This window comes from Ornithorhynchus anatinus, chromosome 13, assembly GCF_004115215.2.
Source record: "Ornithorhynchus anatinus isolate Pmale09 chromosome 13, mOrnAna1.pri.v4, whole genome shotgun sequence".
Lineage (NCBI taxonomy): Eukaryota > Metazoa > Chordata > Mammalia > Monotremata > Ornithorhynchidae > Ornithorhynchus > Ornithorhynchus anatinus.
In genome coordinates this window covers 7,002,279-7,030,162 of record NC_041740.1, presented here as the reverse complement: position 1 = coordinate 7,030,162, position 27,884 = coordinate 7,002,279, and the positions used below count along the sequence as shown (strand labels likewise).

Genomic DNA, 27,884 nt, shown 5'->3' with positions numbered 1-27,884 from the left:
TCATTTGGAGAGCTGCTATAGATGGAAGGGTGGAAAATTGCTGTGTGATATATAATTAATAGCTAAGTTTATTAAGAGATGTGTTCCCAATTCAACTTATCTAACTGCTTGCCTCCTGGAGGGAGAAGTCGAATGATGCTCTGAATTGGGAAAGCTGAAGGCAGCCTTTTTCTGTTCAGTAATTGTGAAGCCTAGAATGTAAAACACTCTAGTGAAATTATTTTTCAGATTGGAGTAGAGGGAGCTTCCTGTTGATGAAAACAGAACCTCATTTCAATGCCTTCCTGATATATTCGCATGGTTGTATGGATCCAGGAATTGTGTTTCTCTTGTAGCTAATTCCCAAAGGCTCAAAGCAGGCCCTGCCAAGTAAAAAAGCAATACTCATCTTTTTGAAAGCAGTGTTACCAATATAATTAACCCCAGCCAAGCCCAGTGAAATGGTATCCTGGACTCAAGGGTCGTTGGGACCCCATTTTGACCAAATCATAGACTAACCCAGGCTATCACCCTACCAGGCGACTACACTGTGATACGGAGTTTATCGAATCTGAGCACCATTTCAGGGTGGTCTCCGTGATTGTGTATTTCCTTTCCTCTGTCTCTTTCCCCGGCTCTCCCCGCTCACCCCCAGCCAACTTCCCAGTCAGAGGAGATGAAAAGAAATTGCAGCGACTCCATGTTATCTGACAAATGGGTTTCCTTGCATGGATTTGCCTACATCTGACAGTACTGGGAGATGCCATGCTGTGGTTGATCCCGCTTGGTTGACTGGAGATCAGGGCAGGAAGAGAAACTGTGGTCGGACACAGGAGAGCCCCTGGCTAAGATTGTTCTTTAAAGCCCACTTAGTGTTCACATTCATTCCAGTGGGATAATGAAACCTGACTAGTTGGTTCACATGGTAATGAGGTTTCCTCCTCAGGTCTCAGTCCCAACCTAAATGTGTAGAAATGTCTTTGTTTTCTCAATTAGAAATTGTCTCCCGCTCTCTACTCATATAGCAGGGATGATGGAAATGACCTGCAATTGTTCCCCAAATCAGAATCTCAGACAGCAGGAGAAATACCTTAGACTGTAAACTTATTTTGGGCAAGGAATTTGTTTTTTAACAATACTAAGCCCTTGGGAGGTGTCAATATATATATTGTTATATTGACCTCTCCCAAGTTTGTTAGTAAGGTGCTCTGCATAGAGTAAGTGCTCAATATATTGAGCACTTGATTGATTGAAATATGTTTCCAATAGGGCCACAGTCAATGTAATTCTCTTCCTCTCCTTGATCTTCAAAACACCTTGCTTTCCAAGCATCCCTCTAGGCTCATTGGATTCCTTCCACCCCTTGAGTGGGACCTGGTTTTAGGGCTAAATCTATACATTTTGAAGGAACAATGTATTTTAATGACTTGTTATTTTCTTAGCACTTTGCCTTTCTGGAGTGCTTCCCAACCATTTTTATTGGTTCCATATTTATTTATTTCATTTTGTTTTTATATAAGCACTTTTAGCCTCAGTTAAAAAATGAAACTCTTTCAGAACATTTGCACATAAAACTTGGTGAAAGGTTCCACTCACACATGCTGTCACTCCATAATACCTAAATGATATGTATCCATTGTAATTGGGCGCAGCAGGCATCTTTTTACTGTATTAGAAACCTAGAACTTATGCTGTACATTAATTTTAAACCTGCCCCAATTGTATCTTCCAAATCCCTTTCTTTCTCCTTTGTTAGAGTTAGAAGTTAGTAATTGACCATGTAATTATATAGGGGTGATATATGTCTTGGAGATTGTGCATATTGATAACAAAAGCCCTATTTTCATTTTCCGTTAGGGCAACTGGGATTAATGTAAAAACCAAAAAACACACATTTACAGCATCATCCTGATTTTCAGCTTTATATTTGCCCAATAGAAGGCTCACCAGTTTGACTCATCAGTTGAAATCTTTCTTTGCTTTCTTCTTGTTCCTCTTATCTTCTAGCTCTCTTTTTTTGGCCTTCTCTTAGGTTAGCTTTTTAATGTCTGATTTTGAGAAATAAGAATGTGACTTTTTTCCTGTTTTTCTTGAATTTGCCTCAGAATAATCCCTTTGGCAGGAGATGTTATCAAAGGCCTCAAAACATTTAATGCTTCAGGTTCAGCAAGATGCACTTTCTCAGATAGGTCCCTTGACTTTTAAATGCAGGCAGAGTGTGAAAGAAACTTAACCCATTTGTGGGTGCTTTTTCTATATTTCCATCGGGGCTGTAGAATCCCTTTCAAGTCCAAGATCCATGAGTCTTTGACAGACAGCTTTGAAAACTTTTTTTCCTAATAAACAGAGCCCCCGTGATGCCAAGAATGAAGACATTCAGTTACATACCTATGGCACAGCCCTAACTGTGGTCCGTGGCTGCTTATGTGGGGGTCTTTTGAGCTATAAAGCAACAAGCTTATCACCAGAGGGCAAGGACAGTGCACTGAAATGAATAATCTCTCGCTCCCTCTCCCCCCACCACCCAAAATCCTTTGCACAGACATCTTTCATCTTTCCCATAATCACCCAATAGAATATTTCTGTTAACTCTGAGAGTTCCCCCTGGATTAATAATTCCATGTCACCCTTTTCTGGCCTTTCCAGAATGTGCCTGGTACTGCTTCCAGGTGCCCGCTCCCCAAATACTATGCCCCCAAACGCCTCGCTCATCTGTCACCCCCCGGCAGCAGATGTGGGAATTCTGTGCTTTGGAGCTCCAGATATGACAAATGGCTATCTAGCATGGGTGGCAAAGACTGCAGTGGCTACCAAGGCAACCACCTTTTGGCTAAGGCTCTACTGCACAGCATTGTTACTATGCTGCGGTCACCACCTCTGAAAGTGGAATGGATCCTGCACGTAACCTTTGTGGGCAGTTCGCAATATGCTGCAGGCCTCCTTGTTTGTTGCACTCTGAATCCCAGCAGGAACACCACCAACAGTGATGAGAGAGGGCCAGTGGTACCACCCAAACCGCTACCACTGTAATCAATTCCTTTATGCAGTTTCTTGCTCTTGAAACTTCAGGATCATCATCAATAGTATTTATTGAGTGCTTACTTTGTCAGAGCACTATATTAAGCCCCTGGGGGAGAGTATAATACACAGAGTTGGTTAGACACATTCTCTGCCCATAAAGAGCTTACAGTCCAGAGGGTCGAGGCTCATCCGTCATTCTTGATGGGCGAGTCCATCATTTGAGGAAGCAGCAGGAAGCGGGCATACATTTTTGATCCCTGGAAAACTCTTCCAACTCATCTCCCCCTCTAGACTGTAAGGCCACTGTAGGCTGGGGACGCATCTACCAACTCTGTTGTACTCTCCCAGAGCACTGCACACAGTAAGTGTTCAATAAATATCACTGATTGACTGAACTACTAGGAGCCTACGGTCTAGCAGAGGAGAAAGACATTAGAATAAATTATGGCTATGTACATAAGTGCTGTAGGGCTTAGGGTGGGGTGACTATCAAGTGCCTAAAGGCTTCAGATCCAAGAACATAGGTGATACAGAAGGGAGAGGGATTAGGGGAAATAAGGGCTTAGTCAGGGAAGGCCTCTTGGAGGAGATGTGATTTTAATAAGGCCTTGAAGGTGGAGAGAGTCTGTTAGATGCAAAGGTGGAGGGAGTTCCAGCACAAAGGGAGGATGCGGGCAAGGGGTCGGCAGCGAGGGAGTAGAGATTGAGGTGTAGTGAGGAGGTTGAAGTTAGAGGAGTGAAGTGAGGGCTAGATTGTGGTAGAAGATCATCGAGGTAAATTTGGATGGGGGAAACTTAGTGAGTGCTTTAAAGCCAACATTAAGGAGCGCAGGTTGGAGGGGAATCGCTCTGGTGAGCTGTTGGGTGGGGGAAGAGATTGAACACTTGGCTAAAATAAAGCCATTGGAGCATCTGGACATTTTATCCTGGAGCTCCCTGCCCTTGCATCCACGTACCAGTCACTGGCTGAATGTGCACAACCGGTTTTTGGTGTGAACAAAGGCACTCTGTGATGTGAACGACGTGAGGCAGGAGGACTGTTTGTTCACTCAGGAAAGCTCAGAAGAGCTAGGGCTAAAGATGCATATTCAATAATAGAATGTAGCCCTAAGCCTGATGCAGCTCACATGACGTCAGATTCACACCACTAGTTTTTTTCTCATTCAGCCCAGAGGGCTCGTGGGCTTTAGTTAAATGTAACCTGATTTGATGGTGGACCAAAATTGGGCTTTTGGAATCTTTTATTAATCATCATCATCATTATTATTAGCGAATGTGATTTCCGTGTCCGCACTGGGTATTTTCTGTGTTCTGTCTAGGGGCTGGGACGCTGTGAGGACTGAATGCATTTTAAACAAGAGCCGTATTAATAATAACAATGTAAAAGCGGTCCAGATCCACCTAATTAATCCTCCCTACATCCTGCAAGGGAGGTAGAGGCCAGTATATATCATCACTGCTTTCAGTTCTGCCGAGCGGAAATTGAAGGCGAGCACAGTTCCTGCTCAGTGTGCTACAATCTAAATATATTAACGAGGCCTAAGAAACCGGGTTGGAAGGGGGACATTGCAAGCAGCAAATACCAATTAGCTCTGAAAATGAACTCTTGAAAACATATCTTTTTTTAACCCACATTCACACCACAGTGCGAGCATCACGTTGACTGCTGCAGCCTTGTGGGACGATGAGATTCTGCGTGTTAGTCTTCCGGTTTCTACTGGGAAAACTGACCGGCCCTGGGGTCTCTGGAGAGAACCTGGATTCTGAAACTCCACTCTTCCTCCCCTTTCACTCTTAGAATTATAACTTGGAAACCATAATCCATCTTAGCCGCCGGGTAATTAGCCATCTCCTTTCACTGAGAAGCAGTTCCTTGAATCTAGAGTCTGTGGCTAAATTAAATCCCTAGGGTTTGGACTGTGCCTGTCCCCCAGATGGCAGGTGATGTGCAATCTAAAATGGATTATCACAAGAAGGATGCAGCACTTCCTGTAGCCAAATGACTCTATAATACCAGGGGTGGCCTCTTTTCATTTTGAGAGTAGGGGCACATTTGTGCGAGGGGTGCTTTAAGCAGTTTGAAGGTCCCTGTCTGCAGCACCCCTTCCCCCCCCCCCCCCCGGTCTCCCCAGCCTCCAGTGCCTGGCAGTTAGGCATGTGGAGGTAAGAAAAGCCCCATATCCAGCCCTGTAGCCTATGGAGGGCCTCAAAAGACTCTGCCCAGTGCCAGAGAAGGGTGGGGAGAAGGATAATGGTTAAGAGAGATTAAAAAGGGAAGAGAACAGGGAGGGCATTTTAATCTTTGCTGCAGGGCCACCTGGGCTGTCTTAGGCTGCCACCCTGTCACCTTCCTAATGGCAGTCAGTAGACTGTAAACTCCTTGAGTAAAAGGTGCATCTCTGAGCTGGGGGGCAAAGTCAGTTTACCAACAAAAGTCACACTGGTAATGTAAACTGCCATTAATATTTACCAAACTATGTGAAAATACAACCCTATTTGAAGTAAGTTGCCAAGAAGCTGGCATAGCTCAGTCTTGCTCAGTTCAAAGAAGCTTTTTGAAAAAAAATCCATAGAAATACTCCAATAGGGATGCCTTTGGTTACAGTGAAGAAAGAAAAGGAAATATTTTTTCAAGTGAGTTTGAAGAAGATATATTTGGCAGTACTACTGAATTCTAACTCCAAAGTATGTTACATTGAATGGACCTCATTTTAAATAGGTCAGTGCGTATTGGAGCAGAGAAATATTTTCAGAGCTAGTGTGAGTCTTTCTCATTTCCTGTTAGCAGAGGTGCATGTTTCCTGTTAGCAGAAGTGCATGTTTACTGTTATAATAATGTTTCCTCTTGACAGGGGTGCATGTTTCCTGTTGGCATGAACTCATGTTTCTTTTTGGTGGGGGTGTACATTTCCTCTTGGCAGGAGCACCTTTTTCTTATTGGTGGGGGGGTGCATTTCCTTTTGGGGGCTTGCATTTCCTGTTGGTGGGGGGTGCACATTTCCTGTTGATATTGGGGTTTGCATGTCCTGTTGGGGGTGTGCATTTCTAGTTGTAAGGGATACAGTTTCCTTGTTGGCTTAGTTGTGCTTGCTTTCTACTAGTAGGTGAGTTTTCCTAGGCCCTGTGTGTGCTTCTTGCTCATTCAGACCTTGCCTTCCTGTATCTAATGACAATCTGAGGAATGGGAAGGAATTGAACTCTTAAACTTTCTCAGATGTTACACCAGAAGGATGGGCTGTAGCATACTAATTAGGGGTGGTGGATATCCTGGTTACTATATGTGGAATGTCTCCTATTTCTGTAAGGGGAATGCCCAATTATTTTGTATTTGAGTGACACAAACTCCACTCTACACAGGTAAAAGGCAGGTGAAGCCAGGCAGCATTGATCTTATTGTCACAAAACTAAAATCTGGTAATTCTAATGTGTAATACAGTGTTGATGAATCAAAATACAGAGGAAGCATAAAATATTATTAATACCACTCAAAGCACATGAAAAGGGATTAATTAGGTGGTAAATTATTATTATATTATCATTGTGCCATCGAGTCATTTCTGATACTTTGTTCAGAATGCCCTGTCCTCTGCCATAATCTGCAACCTTTCTAACTTAATCGTAGTAATTGATGGTATTTGTTAAGCAGGTACTCTGTACCGAGCACTGAATTAATTCCTTGAACAAGACCTCAAATTTAAAGGGACAAGGTGAATTTTTATCTCCTTTCATCACTTGGAGTTAGAAAGGGATGAATATTATAATAATGGTGGTATTTGTTAAGCGCTTACTATGTGCAGAGTACTGTTCTAAGCACTGGGGTAGATACAGGGTAATCAGGTTGTCCCACGTGAGGCTCACAGTCTTAATCCCCTTTTTACAGATGAGGTAACTGAGGCACAGAGAAGTGAAGTGGCTTGCCCATAGTCACACAGCTGACAAGTGGCAAGGCCGGGAATCGAACCCATGACCTCTGACTCGCAAGCCCGTGCTCTTTCCACTGAACTACGCTGCTCAGATTAGGTGGCAGAACAAGTGATACTAGATTGACTCCTGGAAAAATTAGACTTTAATAATGCCAGCCTAAATTTGACCCCAAACCTCCCAAATTTATGGACCCAGAGACCTTAATGGAAAACTTTTTAATGGAGAACCCTTCATTTTTGAAAAAACTAAATAACTATTAATTACCGAAGTAGATTCCCAGACTGCCCTAGTCCAGAAAGTACTGCACTAATTCATTGATCTTATGTTCTAAACAGTAGCTAAAGAGTTCCCTTACTTTTTCCCCTCTGTTGCCTCCTACAAAACACACAGGCATTTTCCTAGGTAAAATGTGTTCAAATAAAGCTTGCTTTCCTTTGTTTTCCCCCTTCATCCTGTCTTGGTCTTCCTCTCTTCAGGCTAGATTGTTAATGCCTTGATTGTCTCTACCAACTCTATTGCACTGAATTATCCTAAGCACTTAGTAGTAGTGCTCTGCACACAATAAGTGCTAAGTAAATGCCCCTCTTTGTAATTTATTTTAATGCCTGTCTTCTTCTAAGCTCCTTGTGGTCAGGAACCCACTCTGTGTATTGTACTTTTTTAAGTGCTTAGTGCAGTGCTGTGTACATAGTAAGTACTCAATAAATACCATTGATTTGTTGATAGGAAAATCAGGAAGTGGGGCAGATATCACTAGCTGCCAATTTCCTTAACTTAGAAGTCCTGCTTCTTGTGCTACAGTATGAGATTGCATGATCTGGGGTGCCAGAAAGAGCCTAATGTATTGCTGCTGCTGCTGCTTCTCTTATTGCAATTATAAAGGCTGCTCGTGGTTGGATATAGTAGGTCTGATGGTCCAACCATTTGTGGAAAGGGGAACAAAAAGAATGAAATTGCGTGAAATCCTATCTGGTTCAATGGTTCCTACCTGTAAGCTATTTTAATGTCTGTTTTCCCCAGCTAGATTGAAAGTTTACTGAAGACAGGGCTTGTTTCTATGAACTCTGGTGTGTTGTATTCGCCCAAGTACTGAGTACAATGCTCTATACACAATAAGCGAGAAGCAGCATGGTCTGGTGGCAAGAGCATGGGCCCAAAAGTCAGAGGACCTGGATTATAATCCTAACTCTACCACTTGCTAATTTAACTTTTCTGTGCCTCAGTTCCCTCACCTGTAAAATGGAGATTTAATACCTGTTTCCCCTTCCCCTTAGACTGTGAGCCCCCTATGGTTCAGGGACTGGGTCCAATCTGATTATCTTGAATACCCAGCAGTTGGCATATAGAAAACAAATTCCATTATTATTATTATTATCAAAAACATCATCATGAATATCATTGATGGATCGATTAAAACACTTGGTACAACCCTGGGTATGTATATTTTTCATAATGCATTTAGCAAGGGCCATTATCATTTACCCTCAAGAGTTTAAATCATTGACAAGAGAGACATCCTCCCATGTCCCACCCTTAAAATTAATTGACAACAAACTCTTATTTAGGGAATGATGACAAAGTTTATGAAATTATCCAGGCTTCTTGCTTTTCCTCATACTTCCTCTTGATGCTTAAATTCCAACCATATCAACCTTCGCTGAAGAAGGTGAAAATCAAAGCAATCAGGGTTTCCTCTTTCTTAGCTGTCCCATGAAAATAATTGGGTTGGGGAAGAGGTTCAACTGAACTTTGGGGCTATCTGAGGATCTCATTGATTTTAGCCAGATCCCTGGTGAGATGATTATACTTTTAGGTCTTCACCAATGCACACTCTTCCCTGCCCATTCGGGAAAGTTTAAGAGTGGAAAGAGAATAATTTTAGTGAGAGCAATCTTCTTTGGGAGTGAGCTTGCCAAAGTCTTCCTGTGTGGTTTTCAAGGGGTTGTTCTAGGATTGAGTTTTGACCAACTACTTGCTAGTCCAGGTAACCCTAACTGCGCTAGTAGGAATCCCTTATCCTTACTAAAAACTTAATCACAAAATGATAATAAGTACATCAGTGGTGCAGCATATAAAAGACTACTGCTAAGAAAAGACCCAGTGCTTTTTAATGGGAGAGAAGCTGTCTGTGTGTTGCTAGGCAACCAACTCCTCTCTTCCCCCTTCCTGAAAGGTCTCCCTGTTGTAACCACTGACGTCATTTGAAGAGTCAAAGCGATTACTGGGGGCTTTTTCATATCACCCTGGGAAGATAGTGGTCTGATGATAAGCATGTGGCCTGAACACTGGGAGTTCTGGCTTCCGGACCAGCCGGCCAGCCAGCAACATTAATTCCTGGCAATGTGCCTCAGTTTCCCCAACTGAAGGAGTACTGCTCCTTGTTGATTACATGCTGTGAGGTCTTTTTTCTGTGGTATTTGTTAAGTGCTTACAATGAATTGTACATTCCAAGCACTTAGTACAGAGCTCTGCATGCAGTAAGCACTCAGTAAATACAATTGAATGAATGAATGAATGTGCCAGGCACTGTGCTAAGCATTGGAGTAGATACAAGCTAATCGGATAGGGCACAGTCCATATCCCACATGGGGCTCAAAGTCTTAATCTCCATTTAACAGATGAGGTAACTGAAACACAGAGAAGTTAACTGGCTTGCCTAAGATCACCCAGCAAATAAATGGTGGAGCCAGGATTAGAACCCAGGTCCTTCTGACTCCCCGGGCCCGGGTTCTTTCCATTAGGCCATGCTGCTTCTGGTCAAAGGTACTCTGTAACAGTCCTTGGGTTACTTTGCTCTGCAGCTTCTCAGTCGACGGTTCTCTTCCCTCAATAAGATTGAAATTATTTTCTCTGAGGGCCCTTCTCTTAATTAAGGGTATGTTGTTAAACAATACTATGAGGTTCCGGGATTGTATTCCCCTGAAGCTCACTCATCTCCCTGCCTCTCCCCACAATGCCTTTCTACCATTACTACCACTGTCAGTATTAAATTGATCTCTACATATTAATATAGCTGGAAAGTTATTAACCTCGTAGAGGATTTTGAATATCCACATAATGAGGGAAATGTTGAAACCAAATTCTCAATTTTCCAATTTTAGGAAGAACATATATTTACACATTTATATGGTCTTATGTTACTCATGCTCACTTGCTAATCAATTCTTCATTATGGGTAATATCATTTGTAAAAGGCATCCAGAAACTTGTGTTTTCATCAGACCGGCTGTTATTTTTCCTGGTTACATTATGCTGATTTCTGCTTAATATCAAAACTCAGAAGTGACATGAACTTTCCTAGAAAAGTTAAGACTGGTTTCTGTATTGTGCTGTCTTTAGTCAGACTTTGATTACCAAACAGTGACAGGAATTGAATTATAAAGGATGAGACTAGAAATTAGGATCTATGAATAAATTTAGAATGATTGAGGTTTGTCTGAGTTTATACTTTCCTTCTATTCCCATAGTTTTTCCAGTGTTTATTAAAATGTGTAGTGCAGGGAAATTAATGCCTCAATGATAGAAATAAGATCTTTTTAAGAATATGTCTGCTTGAGGAACGCACCTTAGTTGAAAAATGCAATGGATGCATAGTTAGATTCTTAAAGAATGACAAAAGCATTTAACTTTCATAAAATCAAAACACTTTATGAATTGGTTATATTTTTTCTTTTGACTTGTGTGAACAGAATAAAAGGTAGTGAAAATTTTCCATGCTGTTTTTCATTGTCTATAGGCCAAATTTACAGAAATAAAGAAGAAAAAACACAAAAGAAACTCAGTAAAGGCAGGTGGTTTGGATGAATGCATTTTCGTTCATTAACATATTTCCCTTATTAACTGTGTAATTAATTGTACATAGCCTAGGAAAGCTATGGAAATTGCATTTTGAGATGTATCAAAGCTGACTTATGCTTCTGACTTCCATACAATTTACTATTAATGAAGCAAGAGAAGGAAGCCTCCAATCTGTAATTATTACTTACTATTTGAATGACAAGCAAAGAATTTTATCAGCAGTTTCAAATGAAAGGGGATTAGCAGCTAATGTTGAAATTGTTAATCTTTCTTATTAAAATAATTTTGAGGAAACTGGCTTAGTTAAAAGAGGTTTTTGAGACAGGCATTTACCATTTGAAACAGCCATTTTCTGAGAAGCAGTTTGAATTTGTCTGAGTTTGACAGCAGGGGGCAAATATTTTTTTTTTTTAAATGAAGGAATATTTCGTGGGAGACAAAGCTGCTGGTGAGGTTACTTGCTGCATGTGTATTCCAGGAGTGAATTGGGGATTAGTACCCCTGTATTTTAATAGAGAAAGGGGCATCAGTGAAGGTAAGATGCATCAAGATGTCTGCCTTAGAAGAGAGTTGTAAGCTCCTTGAGTGCCATCACCACCCCGAGTGGGTGTTCAGTGAATACTGCTACTACTAGTAGTATTATTTAAATTATGATTAAAATTGGTAGTATTTCATATCTACCACTTTTGACTAGTCTTCCCACTAATCTGAACGGTTGTCTACTTTAAAGGAGGTCATGAATATAGTCTGAAGAATTATCCGGTGTAATTTTTCCAGAACCATTTCAGGAATGATGGTCTTGGCAATCTATTGGGCTATGCAAATATCTGGTTAATTACACCTCCTTTGATCAGACTGGATTCCAACACACTTTATTAATGAGTAGCCAGATTACCATCAATCTGTCTGAAACCCTCTGTGGATTCAGTGAGGATTTGCAGGCAGAATGCTGTTGTGGAGAGGGTATGCTGTTTATATGCATTCTTTCAGCAAGATTCTTTCAGTGCATGTGTTTACTTATTGGTGGCAAGTTGGGTTGCCTAATGAATAGCTTCAGAAAATCCGTCAGCAAACAAAAAAATATATCCAGTGCTCTAGCGATGCTACATCCAGTAGGAGCGAGTAGCAGAAGCTGCCACTCAGTGGAAGCCCAAAGATGTGCAGAACGAGAGTTGTGGGTTGTGCTCTGCCAGGTTTTATTAAAATCCATTCTTGCCCAGAGGCTGATTACTTTTTAGGCCAGGTCTAATTTCTCTTAGGCCCAGGGCCTTTGGGTCCCCTGTAATTTGTGTGGCTGGCATTAACTCCGTCCAGCCCACCTGGGTACCTTTCAGGGGACTGTGATAGCAATTTCATAAATGGAACCCAGGTGGCCTGAAAGAGTTAATACAGAACTGTCAGGCCTTGATTTGTGCACTGGGAGGAGCTGCCTTACTATATACATAGACTGTTTTTGTGCACATGAATGTGGAATTGAACACACACACACATAACCTTATACTTTCCTCCCAGGCTGAAATGCATTCAATATTTTTCTAGAAATGCAAATGCTTTGAACGATTTACATTCAACGAGCTAAAACCATTGACTCCTAACCTGCAGAGTGAGTGAGCAAACTATCACCTCTGTGGGCTTCATTCCCACCTGTAAAACTGATATCCAGTATTGGCAGTATCCTACCTCTCTGTGGTGGTGTGGGAGATGATGAATTAAAATGACAGGACTTGGCAAAATAAAGAGTTTATGGGAAGGTTTATCACTGATGTTCTCAGTGTAGGGCAGGAAAGGAAGAGGACCCTATTGAGTTGAGAATGAAGAGGGGGCTTAGGCTTGATACCAAAATTACCCAAACTGAAAAATGGATTAGAAGCTGCCAACAAAACTAGAACAAGGGGTAGCTCAGTCCAAACAGAGAACACTTTTCACAGACCTCTTGGACCAGAATTTAAAGCCAAAATGTTAGGTTTCCAACATTTCAGGGAAAATGTCCTAGGTTATCCACACTGTAAATGATCTGAACCAAAATCAATTTTGGTTGCTTCTTAACGTCTTTCTTGCCTTGCTTTTGTCCATTTCATCTCTATTGAAAAAGTGAACCAGGTTTCCTAGCTGTGTGACTTAGAAGTGTTCTGAATCTGCAAAAAACAAGGAACAAGGTGTAAGGGATGATTGTTGTTGTTAATGAAACTGCTTGCCCTTCATTCTAGGAAAGCCTGTGCAAACCACATTATTCTTAAACCAGCTGAGACCAGTAAATCGTCCATGCTATTTTGGCATATCTATCTCTGTTCCCCTCCATTCCCCTGGGTTTCCTCACTTTTTTGTTAATGTATCTTCTAATTTCATCAGTTCTTTTAGTTTCTTCCTGCCCCCTCCTTTATTCTCCTCATTGCTCCTTATGATGATCAGTCAATCAGTAGGATTTATTGGGCACTTATTGTGTGCAGAGCACTGACCTAAGTGCTTGGGAGAGTACAGTACCACAGAGTTGGTAGGCAGGTTCTCTTCCCACATGTGATGATAATAGTAATAATGATAGTAAGGTGTAGTCAGTCGATCGTATTTACTGAGTGCTTACTGTGTGCAGAGCACTGTACTGAGCACTTGGGAGAGTAAAATATAACAATAAACTGACACACTCCCTGCCCAAAACGAGCTTACAGTTCAGAGGGGAGCACTATGGGCCAAGCCCTTTGCTTGGCTCTGAAGTACAGAGACAGGTAACTAGATTGGATACAGTGCCCCACGTGGGGCTCACAATCTAAAGAGCATGAAGAGCAGGTATCTTACCCCACTCTAAGGAGGTGAAAACTGATGGTCAGAGAGTGAGTGCCTCACCCACGATCATAGAGCAGGACAGTGACAGAGCTAGGATTAGAACCCGGCTCTTTCAGCTCATCCCTCGAGATCTTCCCACTTCTCCAAATGTCCCTCTTTTCCTCTTCTCTTTTTCTGCCTTCCCCCACCTCTTTGGTCTTCTACCTGACTCCTCTGGGCCCCACGTGCCCTTCTCTGTTTTCTGGGTCTTGGGCCCCAGAGACAAGTGGCCTTGGAGGTAAGGCAGGACCATGGACCTCGGCAGGACCTCGGGTCTCTGTAGCTTAGGTGGCTCTAGACACTGCTCCCTCCCAGCATCTCCCTAAGAGCATTCACATCCAACAGACTGCCTTCACTCCCTCCTCCTCCCGCTCACTCTTTGTGGGCTGGGCCCACCTCCTTCAGCCTTTGCTGTCTTCTGTCAGCCTTCCTTGGGCTTGCGGTCAGCAGTCTTCTCTGGCAGGTCCCATTGCCAATCTCCTCCTATAGACTTTGCTGCCTTCTCATGTTGGCCCCTGCTTTCGCCAAGCCTCAGCTTTTCTGGCCCAGGCCTCCTGCTACTGCTCTGCTGACTTGGCCAAAGGACCTCCCGTTGCTGCTTTCTGCCCACACATGGTGAGCACAGCTTCTTTCTCTTGCGTTCCGTGCAGCCCCCATTTGCACTGTGCAAGCAGGGACAAAATGTTGCGTACACTAAGAATAAAAAGGTGTTTAAAGTTTTTACATGTTCCGTGGGTCTTGTGGTTGACTGTGGTTCTTTGAAATATTTGAGCAGTCCATCAGTCAGTTATATTGCTTGAGAGCTTACTGTGTGCAGAGCACTTTATTAAGTGCTTGGGAGAGTACAACGTAAAAGACATATTCCCAGGAATCATGCCACAGATGAAGCCACCTGACCTAAAATCCAAGTCTGCATGACCTTAAACAGCTTTGAGCTAATTTGGAAATACTCTCTTCTCAACTGCCTGCAATCTGGTTGTTACTGAGACTGAACTCACCAGTAACATCCTTTTGAGGAAGACTAACGAGCTCTACTCAGTCCCAGTCCCCCTTGACCTCTCAGCTTCCTCTGACACCACGGATCACTCCTTTCTCCCAGAAAATCTCCAGCCTTGGTTTCAGCAAAGCACTTCTCTTCCTCTGTCTCAGTCTATTCCTTCTCAGTCTTTTTTGCTGCCTTTTCCCCATCCCTTACTTTTCTCATTCTACTGTTATTTTCTCAAGAAGCTGTTCCACACATGTGGGAACAGAGATTGTGTCCAATCTGATTGTATTGTATCTACCTCCAACATTTAGCACAGTGCTTGGCACGTAGTAACCATTTATTATCATGATTATTATTATCCATGGGTGGGAAACAGGTAATTTGAGGATACCACTATGAGTGACACTTATGTCCATCACCAGCAGAACACTTTATACTCTTGTCACTCGTTTTACTGCATTAAATCCTATAAAGTTGAAAAAACAGAAAGAAACATCAAATTCTGAATCAGAAGAGCATAGTAAGGCGGAGGCAGAGTTTCACAGCTTCACAGTGTGATCAATACCACAAATATGTGCACAACTGCTTCCTCTGTAAGTCTACTTGCAGCAGCTTGTAGGTCATGTTATACTAGAACAAGACTCATGTTTGGGGAAGAACATTCTGTAATTCTTCCATCATGTTGAGCTCCAAATTGGATACTGAAGACACATAATAATAATAATAATTGTGGTATTTGCTAAGTGCTTACTATGTGCAAAGCACTGTTCTAAGCACTGGGGGATACCAGGTGATCAGGTTGTCCCACGTGGGGCTCACAGTTTTTTTAATCCCCATTTGACAGATGAGGTAACTGAGGCACAGAGAAGTTAAGTGACTTGCCCAAGGTCACACATGTTATGGCAGTTCTGATGCATCATTTTTTCTCTGGCCTTGGAAAGACCCATTATAATAGAAACGAACGAAACATCCTCACAAGACAATGGCACCTGCAAGCACACAAATGCATGTTCCTTCATACAAAGTCACCTTGAGATTTCATTTTAGAGGTCCAAAGGCAGCCCTTCCATTTTCCTACTCCTGCCTCTGCTTCTGGAAGTCCCGAAGCCTAGGGCTCCAGCGAGCCTCGGGCCTCGGGCAGTCAGGTCAGGGGAAGAGGTGACCAGCAGCTGCTGGAAGAGAAATCAAGGCAACATCTGGATTTTAGTCTTTTCTGGAGCATCAAATGGATGAAAGCCAAGAGCTCTCAAATACCTGTGAAATCTTTCCAAAAATCCAGAAATAATGGTTTAGGGTTTTGGGATTGCCTAAAAGACCCACAAAAATGGATAGAATCTGTAAAAACAGGAGTCCTGTACCAGAAGCTATCTTGGGGCTCAAAAAAGAGAATGCTCCTGCCTAAGTGTCAAACGTGCTCCGGCCAGGGGGATATAAGTCCAGGGAGGAGCTAACACAAAAGTCAATGGGACTAGGGGAACTGATTCCAGAGTTCTTATATAGCTCAGGGCAGACACCCACAGGCACATTATATCTGATTTTTCACTCTTCCAGATTGCCTTCTGTGATGCAGTTCCGTATATCGCTTTTTTATTTCGAAGGTCTTGCCTGAATTGGATTTGGAGGCTGCATTTTTAAGTCTGTATAATTTCCAAGTTAAGGGAATGTAAAAATGTACAAAACCGATAAAAAAATAATCTCACTGATTCTTTTGTCAGCCATTCCTGACTCATCCTACTGCATCCCGTCTCCACGGTCTTGAGAACCAAGCCTCTGCCTACATCAAATACCCTCAGGAATCTCCTCCACGAATATAGGTTCCCATGGAAACCAAACAAAAAGGGAGTGGAAAGGAGAAGCAGAATATAGTCATTGGTTATTTATTTATTTATTTGTTTTTTGGCCTGATGTCCAATTTTCTTTTAAGTCCTCCCTAGGCTCACAGGCTAGTGTTATTTTCATGCTTATTTTCATTCTGCTCACAAATGTATCCACCCTTCACCCAACATCAGGTTGCCTGAATGTACAGGCTTCATGCTGTAGAATTCGCTGTATCATAAGCACACACACAAACACATACACATGAACACATATGCATGCTTTCCCCCACCCCTCCCCGGCCCAAACTGGGAACCAGCTTTTGTGTTCCATCTTGTCTGCTGGACTTCATTCAGTCATGTTTATTGAGCACTGACTGTGTGCAAAGCACTGTACTAAGTGTTTGGGAGAGTAGGAGAATGTTCTCCGGACATGCCCTTCAACATCTCTTTATTGGGAGCGCCCTGGAAGCACCCAGTCCTCAGGCCAGGTGAGGCTAAGGTGGCATGTGATTTGGGATTCAAAACAGAATTCTCCCTGTCGATGGGGAGTTGGATTGTATTGGTCTTTTTATGCAGGTTCCATTTTAATATCTGTTCCATTTACTCTCGGTTATAAATTTTGTGTATAGCGAGGTTACTTGAAGCTGAAAGTTAGACTTTTCAGCTGATCCATCTAATCCCAACCATCCTGGGGATTTGGTGGGAAATTGTGTGTGTGTGTTAAAAAATATTTTAAAAATATAAAAATATATTTGCAAACAATTTGCATGTCATTTGGCAAGAATGCATAATAATGTTGGTATTTGTTAAGCGCTTACTACGTGCAGAGCACTGTTCTAAGCACGGGGATAGATACAGGGTAATCAGGTTGTCCCACTTGAGGTTCACAGTTAATCCCCATTTTACAGATGAGGTAACTGAGGCACCGAGAAGTTAAGTGACTATTTTATCATTGCTGTTTTCAGTAGGGTGCATTTTGTATACAACTGTCAAAATCATATATTTTCTATATAATAGTCAATATGTAAAATGCACGTCACCCCCAAACAAAAGTCTTTGAATTTAATCTGTATCCATTGATATCTCTGTGGATATATGCCAGCTCAAAACAATTAGCTTGCCCTTTTAATATTCTTTCTTGGAGTTTAACAGTAAAATTAACATTACATTTCAAGGTGGTGGTGAAGCCAAATGGCAGCATGCCTCATGAGTTTGCAAAATGGCATTGACCACCTCTAGAGATCAGTCAATCGTATTTATTGAGCATTTACTGTGTGTGGAATACTGTACTAAGCACTTGAGATCATGGAAGGGCACGCTGACTGGGATGCACTGTATTTTTCTGATAAGAAGAGAGGGGAATAGAGAGGGGAGGGTGTTTGTGTATGTATGTGTATGTGCAATTGCATTGATTAAGATTGTCTAGTGTGTGTCTTGCAAACCGGGCAAGAACAGAGAAAAAATGCAGTACATTGGTTCACTCCAAGCTCCTGGTCCAGAAGAGGCTCATGATCCCGAGAGAGGGTGGGCTGTACTATTCTCTGGTTGGTTTTTTTCTTCCTGTCTTAATTAGCATAACTTTAATTTTATTTGATTTTTAAAGCACTTATCTTTAAAGTCACTTCACAAAACACATGTACTTTAAATACCTGTACTTGTCAGTTCAGTAAGAAATCAGTGTGGCCTAGTGGAAAGAGCATGAGCCTAGGGTCAGAGAACCTGGATTCTAATCCCAGCTCCACCACTTATTTGCTGTGTGACCTTGGGCAAGTCACTGAACTTGTCTGTGATTCAGTTCCCTCATCTGCAAAATGGGGATTTAATAACCGTTCTTCCTCGTGCTGTGAGCCCCATGTGGATCCTGATCATTTTGCCCCTGCCCCAGGGTTTAGTACAGTGCTTGGTACATGGTAAGCACTTAATTATTATTATTATCTTTATTATTTATTATTATTGCTTCAGTAAATGAAAGTATGCAGGAATGCAAGGAACAGGTTAAAAGTAGTGCTTTCAGAGAAGTCAGTATATTCCTTTAAAAAACTAACTTTAATCCATCTCTCGTGTTTTGGTGAAAGTTCACTTATAGGATTGTAATTGTGTGGCTGCAGCTTCAATGGCACAGTTTAGATTTATTTTATGGCTGCAGACCTGGAAGGCATTGGCCATCTCTAGAGATCACTGACAGGAGTGCACTGTAGCTTTCTTGAAAAGAGAAGATGGGGAGTAGAGGGGGGAGGAGTGTGTGTGTGTGTGTTTGTGTGTGTGTGTGTTAAGGCAAGGCTCCAGTATCCTTACTGTTTCACTATTCCTTTTTAGTGACTCTTTTTCTCTCTCTCTCTCAAAAAAATTCACACCCTGTCCTTTTCAACTCGAACAAAGGTCAAGATAACATGTAATTTTCAGGAGTTTTAACAGAGCTGAAAAACCTGTGTCAGTCCACACCAGGTTGTAGGCTGCTATTTCATTTGGATTTCATTGAGCCCCTTTGGCAGCTGGGAACTGTAAGAAAAAGGATTAGCCAAGTGTTTGTCTGACACACACTGATCCCAGCACCTGCTGATTGGATTGAAATAATCCTTTTACCCGCTACAAAACTCCATTATCACAGCATTAAGAGAGGGGGAGACAACACTATCCACTGCATCAAGGGGTGTATTAATTGAGGCAAATAAAGCACTAGTTGCCACTTAACACCTTGTGAGCTGAAAGAATTATATTACTTCATATCGGCTGTAAGTTTTAGTTGTATCTGCTATGATACGATGGTTAGTACTAACAGATTCGGCTTCTTAGAGATTGCGGAGATTTTTCCCTTCGATTCTAATGACACCCCAATTAAATTACGTCCAAGAAGCAATCTCAGTACCCAATCAGTTACAGTCATTTTTGTCTCTGTGCAGTCCCCAGGCAAGGTAGTCTCATAAAGAAGAGCCTTGAGACACATTTATCAAGGTTCTAATCAATCAATCAATCTGTGGTATTTACTGAGCGTTTACCAATCAATCATTTATTGAGCACTTCCTACATGCAGAGCACTGTACTAAATACTGGGAAGAGTACAGTACAACAGAATTTGCAAATACATTCCCTGTCCATATTGAGCTTACAGTCTAGAGGGGGAGCCCGACATCAATATAAATGGATATAAATCTATTATAAATATAATTTAAAGATATGTACATAAGTGCAGTAGGGTATCTCGAAAACGGCCAGTTGCCCCAGATCCTCTCCTCGAGGTGGCTTATGTGACATCCACTCTGAGGAAGAAGAGGAACTTAGGTCAGTGGGCAAGAGAAACGGGAGTCTTAATAATGTTTCTTAAAGGGGTAAGAGAGGACTCAAGCCTGAAGGTACTAGGCCTGACTCCAGTGAAAGCGATACTGTTTTAATAAGGCAAGTATGAGTAATCGACCTAACATGCCATTATCCTTCCCAAATATGATAAAATATTGATAAGTATGAACAAATGCATTTAAAGTACTGAATTATGGTAATTATTTATCCTTTGGATTCTGTAGTGGAAATTTCAGGCAATGATTTCAATTTGGGGAGACTTAGGTAAAGCGCATTCCATTTCATTAGATAAGGGTTAATGTGCCCACATATGTGTGTGATAAAGCTGCAGCCCCTTCCAGGATTCGTGGTGATAGTGTGAATTATTTAAGCCAAATTTAAGCAGTAAGATGTCACCTTGAGATTAAAATTGCTCTTATTATTGCAGGTGAAACATTATTCAGAACAGCTTTGCTTTCTTGAAAACTGTTGCATTCTCGGAAAACAACTCACCTTGAAACTCTTCTCCTGAGCCATTGAGTCTGTGAGAAATAGGGGGTTCAGTTCTAGAGGTCATGGGCTTTGTAAAAATTATTAAAAAACAGAATCCTTTATACCAATATTTATGTACAAATGTGACTGTAGGACGTCTCTTACTGTCTTCTCTCCCCCAATATTTGGTTTCTATCCACTAGGTTGTAAGCTTGTTATGGGCAGGGACGTGACTACTAATTCTGTTGTAGTGTGCCTCAGTTTCCTCATCTGTAAAATGGGGATTAAGACTCTGAATTCCATGTGGGACAGGGACTGGGTCCAATCCGATTACCTGGTATCTACCCCAGCGCTTAGTGCAGTCACCTGGCATATAGTAAGCACTTAACAAATACCATAATTATTATCATCATCATCATTATTATTATATTGTCACTGTACTCTCCCAAGTGCTTAATACAGTGCTCTGCACAAAGTAGGAGCTCAGTAAATACCATTGATTGATTAGGTTGTATATTCCTTGAGGGCAAGGATCTTGTCTACCAACTCTATTACAGTGTACTCTCCCAAGCATATAGAACAGTGGTTTGCACACAGTAATTGTTTACTAAATGCCACTGATTTATTGATTCTCCATCACACTTCATCCATCAACCTACCCCCCTTCAGTACTCCTAGACTTTTTCCTCTGTCAGCCTGGGCTGGAGCAGACCAGGGAAAAACCAAACCCTCCTACCCCTTTGGACTCCAGCCCTGGTAGGAGAGGGGCTCCTCATCCCATTCCCCAGCTTCCTGGAGTTGAGGAACAGGCTCCAGGGGAGGAGTCAGCAGAGACACATCCCAGAGGCATGAAGGGTTAGTGGGTCAGTCGAGTGAGCCCCAAACAAGATAACAATCCAATCGGCCGTTGGCATTCCTCTGACTCCTCCTCTTCCTCCCCACACCAGGCCCGGATCTGAGGGGTCAGGTTTGGTCCAGGTCCAGAGGAGGTTTGCAAGGTCAGTTCCTGGCCTGCACCAATTCAGGTCATCCTCCTCCCCAGGGTGGCACCCAGGGCCATGGAGGCTCAAGCTTTGGGTCAGTCAAGACTTTGCAGGTAGGGGATACAAACTGCCGCTATTGGCAGCACTGCAGGACAAGTCCTCCAGCCGCCTTCATGGACAGATGGGCACTTCGTTAAGACATTCCAGCCACCCGGGATGGGCACCAAAATATGATGCAATCTGTCTCTTTAAAAGGACAATTGGAACGCTCTGCAAGAAGATAAAATACCTGAGAGGGATTGATCAGTTAATTTTAAATTCCCTTCTTTTCATTTCTCCATCTTTCTCCTGGCTAATGCTTATTCTGGGATTCTGTTTAATTGTCACATAAAACCATCAATGGCTTGGGCCTTACTAGGACCAACACTTAAGAGGCAGGAATCCTCTGACATTTCAGCCTGGGCTTTGACATCCGGAAAGAATTTAGGTGTTGGTAAGAAAAACAAAACAAGTGAGATTGGGAGGCTAAGGGCTGCTTTCCCAAATTGGCAGCTAGGAGTGAACATGTGAGAAACAAAGCAATAGAATGTATAATTGAATGCTGTTCTCCAAGTCTGTAACATCAATCCCCCTCTCCTCTTAAAAGGGGAAAACCAGGGCCATTTAGCCTTCTGTGGTGTTTTTAAGGAAAATATACTACGAGGTTCATTTTGTTATTGCTTGAAATAAGTGGCTAAACTGTTGGGCCTTTTCAGGCTGGTTCCTTCTCTCGAGGAACCTTTCTAAGAGGTGATGACCTTCATTACCCAGAAAGCTGAAAAAAGAATAGCTGTAGAGATGTGCATATCTAACAAGGGGAGATGATTCTACTGTAAAATAACTTTATTGTAGAAATAGCATTGTATCAAAATATTAATAGAAAAATTCGGAGCAGATCCAATTGTGAGGAAAAGGCATAGACAGTCAGCAGCAAGCTTGCTTTTATTCTCAGTTCTCCTATAACATGGGTGTTTCATTCCTGATAAGCTTCACATTCAGAAAAACCTGTGTTTATATTCACCCAATCAATCAATAGTTTGCATTAAACATAGATTCTTTGCAGAACACTCCACTAAGCACATCGGAGAGTATAATAAGAATTTGTAGACACAAAGTCTGCCCTCAAGTTTATAATCCAGCAGTCAATATTGTAAGGTTACACTACATTTATACAACCATGTGTATATGCAATATAGTATACAAACTAGCAATTTTAATACATGTAACTTCACTGACACAATAAGCGTGTGACCAATTGTTCTTTCTGATAGCTCACTGTGTTCTACCTAGATAGGCACATGTTGTCAGAAAAAGGTTTCCAAATTCACTAGAAGTGTTCTATCCAAGACATGCAGTGAAAAGATGTGTGATGGGAGAACTGAGTCTATTACTATGCAGTGAGTGAACATTTTATTTCCATTTAGATGTAATAAACTGTGTCTTTTGATCACCTAATTATCAGTGAGGAAAATAATGTCACAAACCTAAATTCAACATTGAGTTCTTATTTTGAATTCCTTGCAATATAATTTAGAAATTCAAGAATACTTGCAGAACCATTTATTTATTTATTTAGCATTTATTAACTCCCCCCAAACTGGTTGCATAGCACTGTTTAGGAATTAAGATACTATCCACCATCCCTTTCATAGGTAATGACTGAGATTAAATGAAACCTGCCATGGCTTTTCATTTGAAGATTGCTCATGTTTTACTGAGAGGCATTTTCTGCTCATGATGACATGTCTGAAAAGAGCATTTGCCCAAATCAGAGCCAGGACCAAAAGTGGCCTGCTGGGAAATGTTTTTGCCTCCATTTTCCAGACTGGGCTTTAAAAACCATCTCCAATCGCTCCTTGCAAAAAGATATTGAAACTGGAAGTGGTAATTAATCAATTCCCTTTGTTCATTTAAGGCAGGAGAAGTTGATCAATATTTACATCTGGTTTAAATGTTAGATAATGCGATATCAAAAACATGCTGTCACCATGATTCTCTGTATCGGGATGACACTGTGCAGTACACCTCCATTTGTGACAGAGTTAACGACCATTCGGTGTGACAGGTTTTGTTACCAGGCAGCCAAACAGTGAGGAGTATGTGGTTTATATTTTAAGATTCAAATCAGCCTGCCATTTAAAGCGTGGTTATACTTTTATAACACTAGACATCACATTGGAATGATTTTTCAAAGCTGCTAAGCTCCTGTGAAGTAATCAGGATTTATATTCAGAGAGAGGATTGGCCTAATGGAAAGAGCATGGACCTGGGAATCAGGAGACCTGAATTCTAGTGTCAGCACTGTCCAAACAGAACTGCTCTAGCTCGATGTGGGCAGGGAGTGTGTCTGTTTATTGTTGTATTGTAGTCTCCCAAACAGTACAGAGCTTTACAAGAGGCATTTGAATGAATGAATGCCTTTATTTCCTCATCTGTAAAATGGGCCTGAGGTACCTGTTGTCCTTACGTCTTAGACTGTGAGCCCTTTTAGAGTTGGGAACTGCTTCCAGTCTTGTGCTTAGCACCGTGTAAATACTTAGTAAGTACGACAATAATGGTAATAGGTGTGGAGAGTAGGGTCTGGGCGGAGACACAGGCATGAATACACTAGTTCCTTTATCCCTTCTAATACAAAGGAGAGCAGAGGCATTTTCTTGAGACTAGCTTGAAAGATGTGTGAAATTCAGGTAGACAGTAGGAAGTTTGGGGAAAAAAAAATAATTGTGGTATATGTTAAGGGCTTACTATGTGCCAAGCACTGTAACTAAACACTGGGATATGATACAAGATAATCAGGATAACCCAGTCCCTGTGCCAGATGGAGCTTACAGTCTAAGTAAAAGGGAGAATAGTATGGGTTTGAATCCCGCCGCTGCCACTTGTCAGCTGTGTGACTGTGGGCAAGTCACTTCACTTCTCTGTGCCTCAGTGACCTCATCTGGAGAATGGGGATTATGATTGTGAGCCTCACGTGGGACAACCTGATGATCTTGTATCTCCCCCAGCGCTTAGAATAGTGCTGTGCACATAGTAAGCACTTAACAAGTACCAACATTATTATTATTAATAATAATAATAATAATTAGCAGCATGGCGTAGTGGATAGGGCACAGGATTGGGAATCAGAAGGTCATAGGTTCGAATCCAGGCTCCACCACTTGTCTGCTATGTGACCTTGGGCAAGTCACTTTACTTCTCTGAGCCTCACTTTCCTCATCTGTAAAATGAGGTCTGAGACCATGAGGCCCATGTGGGACAGGATCTGTGTCTGACCCAATTTGCTTGAATCCACCCCAGTGCTTAGAACAGTGCTTGGCACATAGTAAGTGCTTAATACATATTATTATTATTATTATTGATAAGTAGATACCTGAGAACAGGTACTGAATCCCTATTTTACAGATGAGGAAACTGAGGCCCAGAAAAGTTAAATGACTTTCCCAAGGTCTCATGGCAGGCAAGTGGCAGATAAGAATTAGAACCCAGGGTCTCTGACTCATTTGTTCATTCAGTCATATTTATTGAGTGCTTACTGTGTGCATAGCACTGTATTAAGTGCTTGGGAGAGTACAATAAAACAATAAACAGACACATTCAGGCCCATGCTCTTTCCACTAGTGCACTCTGTTTCTCATTGAAATCAGTTTACATTGTCATCTTCTCTTGGTTATTTGGGCTAATTAATGAGGCCAGGAATAATATGGATAAATGGAGTCCAAACATTTCTTTCCTCACAGACTTGTCAGTTAAATTGCAACATTTTTCCTCTCACCAGTGCAAGGTGCCAACACGCTGCAACCACAGATGTGAGAATTAGCATGGTCTAGTGGAAAGAGCCCAGGCCTGGGAGTCAGAGACCCTGGGTTCTAATCTTTACTCTGCCACTTGCCTGCTAAGAGACCTTGGGAAAGTCATTTAACTTCTCTGGGCCTCAGTTTCCTCATTTGTAAAATAGGGATTTTACCTTTTTTCTCTATCTTCCCATTAAACTGTATCCCTCATGAGGGTTAAGGACTGTGTCCAATCTGCTTACATTGTATCAACTCTGGCCCCTAGTACAGTGTGTGGCATATAGTAAGCACTTAACAAGTAGCACAATTATCATTATAATCACAGACAATGGAAGAAAGGCCCCAAACATTCAGCTGCTTGCTCAACGCCAACTAGCCAACAGCTGGTGGCAACCCCGTCCACACTCACTGGAACCCAGGGTCTTTTGGGGCATTCCTGGAGCCACCCCGGGGGACTCATGGGGCCTGGAGTGGACTGGGAGATCTGCTTCGGTCTCAGGCATCAGAGGAGGAACTCAGAATCCACTTGCCTCCCTGAGAGTTCTGATCCAGAGCAGTCTCCCTGATGCTACTACTGCAGACCCCCACCTGGACCTCCATCCCCATAGGCCTGGGAGCCCCAGTCCACCACACAATTTAGGACTCTCACAGCTTGGCAGCACGGCTGATGAGTCGGGGACACCAGCTCACCCCTGCACATCTCTCTGCAGTTGAGGAGGCGAAAGCAAAACAAGGCACTCCAATGAGCAGGTGAGCTGTGATGCCCAATCTTCAGAGAACTCCCCGAGGTCCCCTCCCTCTGCCCACCCCCAGTGGAGGGATCAAGGTGCTAATAAGCAATGAAATAGCTGAAAGGCCAAAAGGAGAAGGAGGAAGCTGTTAAGATAATAGAGATGATAAATAGAAACAAGTGCCCTGGAGCCCCAACCTAGCTGCATTTTTCAAGTTCCTGTTAACTGGAAAACATGGTTTTTGCACAGGGTGGAGCAGTTACTTTTCTGCATGAATTTTGATTTCAATGTGAGCATACATGGCCATCCATTCAACAAATATGATTTCTTGACAGGGAGTTTATCCCTCAGAGAATATGGCTTCCTTTGGGCATTTTACAGACATGTTCTTTACTTTGCTTGCTTTCCCTGAATCCAACAGTTGTTTCTCTGTTGGACAAATCATTACAAAAAAGTGGGTCACTGAATGGGATTGGGGCCTGGCTGTCACTGAAAGCCAAATGTATTTTGTTTTGTTTCGTTTTTATGGTGTTTGTTAAGTGCTTACTATGTTCCAGGCACTGTTACTAAGTGCTGAGGTAAATACAACCTAATCAGGTTAGACACAGTCCCTATCCCAAATGGGGCTCACAGTCTTAATCCCCATTTTGCTGATCAGGTAACTGAGGCACAGAGAAGTTGAGTGACTTGCCCAAGGTCATGCAGGAGACAAGTAGTGGAGCCAGGATTAGAACCCAGGTATTTCTTGACTTCCAGACCCGTGTTCTATCCACTAGGCCACACTGCTTCTCCTGTTCTGACTTGAGAACTATTGTTTCCTTCTTTGGGCCTCCCATTGGTCACTAGAGAAAGGCTCTTACCCAAGACATTACAGTGGGTCAGATTATTAGGGTCCATTTTTTCCATGGTACAAGCTGTTTAATATTTGGCACAAACAAGAGCAGTCAAGTAGGAAATAAGAAATAGGAAAGGAAGAAGTTCCTGGGGGAAGACTTACCCAGTGACTGGTGTTTAACATAAGTGGTCATCGAGCAATAAATTGCTTCTCTATGCAAGCCTCATTGCTCCAATATCCAGTCTGCATTCACTTGGTCGTTTTGTTCATGAATTCTTTATGGCACACCTGAGAAATGGTCCAAAAGTCTATAATTGCAATTAGCAGAAACTGGGGCTGTGTTAAGGAACAGTATTTCTTAATTGACAAATTATGTTGCATTTGGCAGGTAGGATGAATCCACATCCTAGCAAGCTGTAAAAACTTGAAGGAATTGCAATTTAGCAAACTGGTTTTTTTTCCTCCTTTACAAGATTCTCTTAAAGCTTTTGAAACCTTCTCTAAAAGGCACTCATAAAGGGCACGGTGGCCTTTCCTTCCTGAAATACATTTTGAAGTAGGAGGCTGACACGATGCTGATTGGATATGTAAAATATTTTGCAGTAAACAAAGTGAATTGGAATGACTTGTTCGGTGAAACCTTTTCCACGAATCATTTGTACTGTAGTGTCTATAGGCTGATTGTTCCATCGGGAAAAGGAAAGTAAGAAACCTTGAAAGTGTAAATACATTACTGTGGGGCCCTCCCCAAGTTCTTATTGGTGGAGGGGTGCATCAACCGAAGTCTGCCTTCCCTGATGACTACCACTTAATTCCCAGATTCTGTTAATCCCTCTAGCTGCAGTCTCTGCCTTGTATAGTTTGGATTTGCAACACAGAAGCTCGCTGTGGGCAGGGATCTTGTCTCCCAACTCTGTTACATTGTATTCTCCCAATCACTTAGTACTGTGCTCTGCACGCAGTAAGCACTCCAGAAATGCCACTGATTGATGAGTTTGCAAACTGTGAAGTTTCCAAATTGGGATTTGAAGCTTGTTTACTCAGGGAAGCTCTGTATGGTGAAAAACAGGAGAAAGGACACCCAGGGCCAGAAGACCTGGTTTCTGTTCCCAGCTCCTCCCGAGTGACCTGGAACAGATTCCTAATCCCCTTTTCTCTCATAATTTCTCGGATAACCAAAAGAAATCCCCATCTCTTACGCCTCACTCGTATATTGCAAAATGTTACAAAATGCTCCGAGTTCTTGAGAGGAGAATACTATGCACTTTATCTACACCAAGAGGAATTTATTCACCCTAGGTGATTTCCAATCAGTCAATGACCTATTATGATTTTGGAATCCAATTCAAACCTCTTATTGAATTGGATATTGGCTCTTATTTGTGCAGTCCTGAAAGCC

General features: G+C 42.1%; 1 protein-coding gene across 1 annotated transcript in view; it reads left to right on the top strand.

Moving 5' to 3' along the window:
- PTPRN2 (protein tyrosine phosphatase receptor type N2) overlaps positions 1 to 27,884 on the top strand; it is an 815,057-nt gene that overhangs the window by 720,058 nt on the left and 67,115 nt on the right. The gene's annotated exons all lie outside the window — the stretch shown is intronic.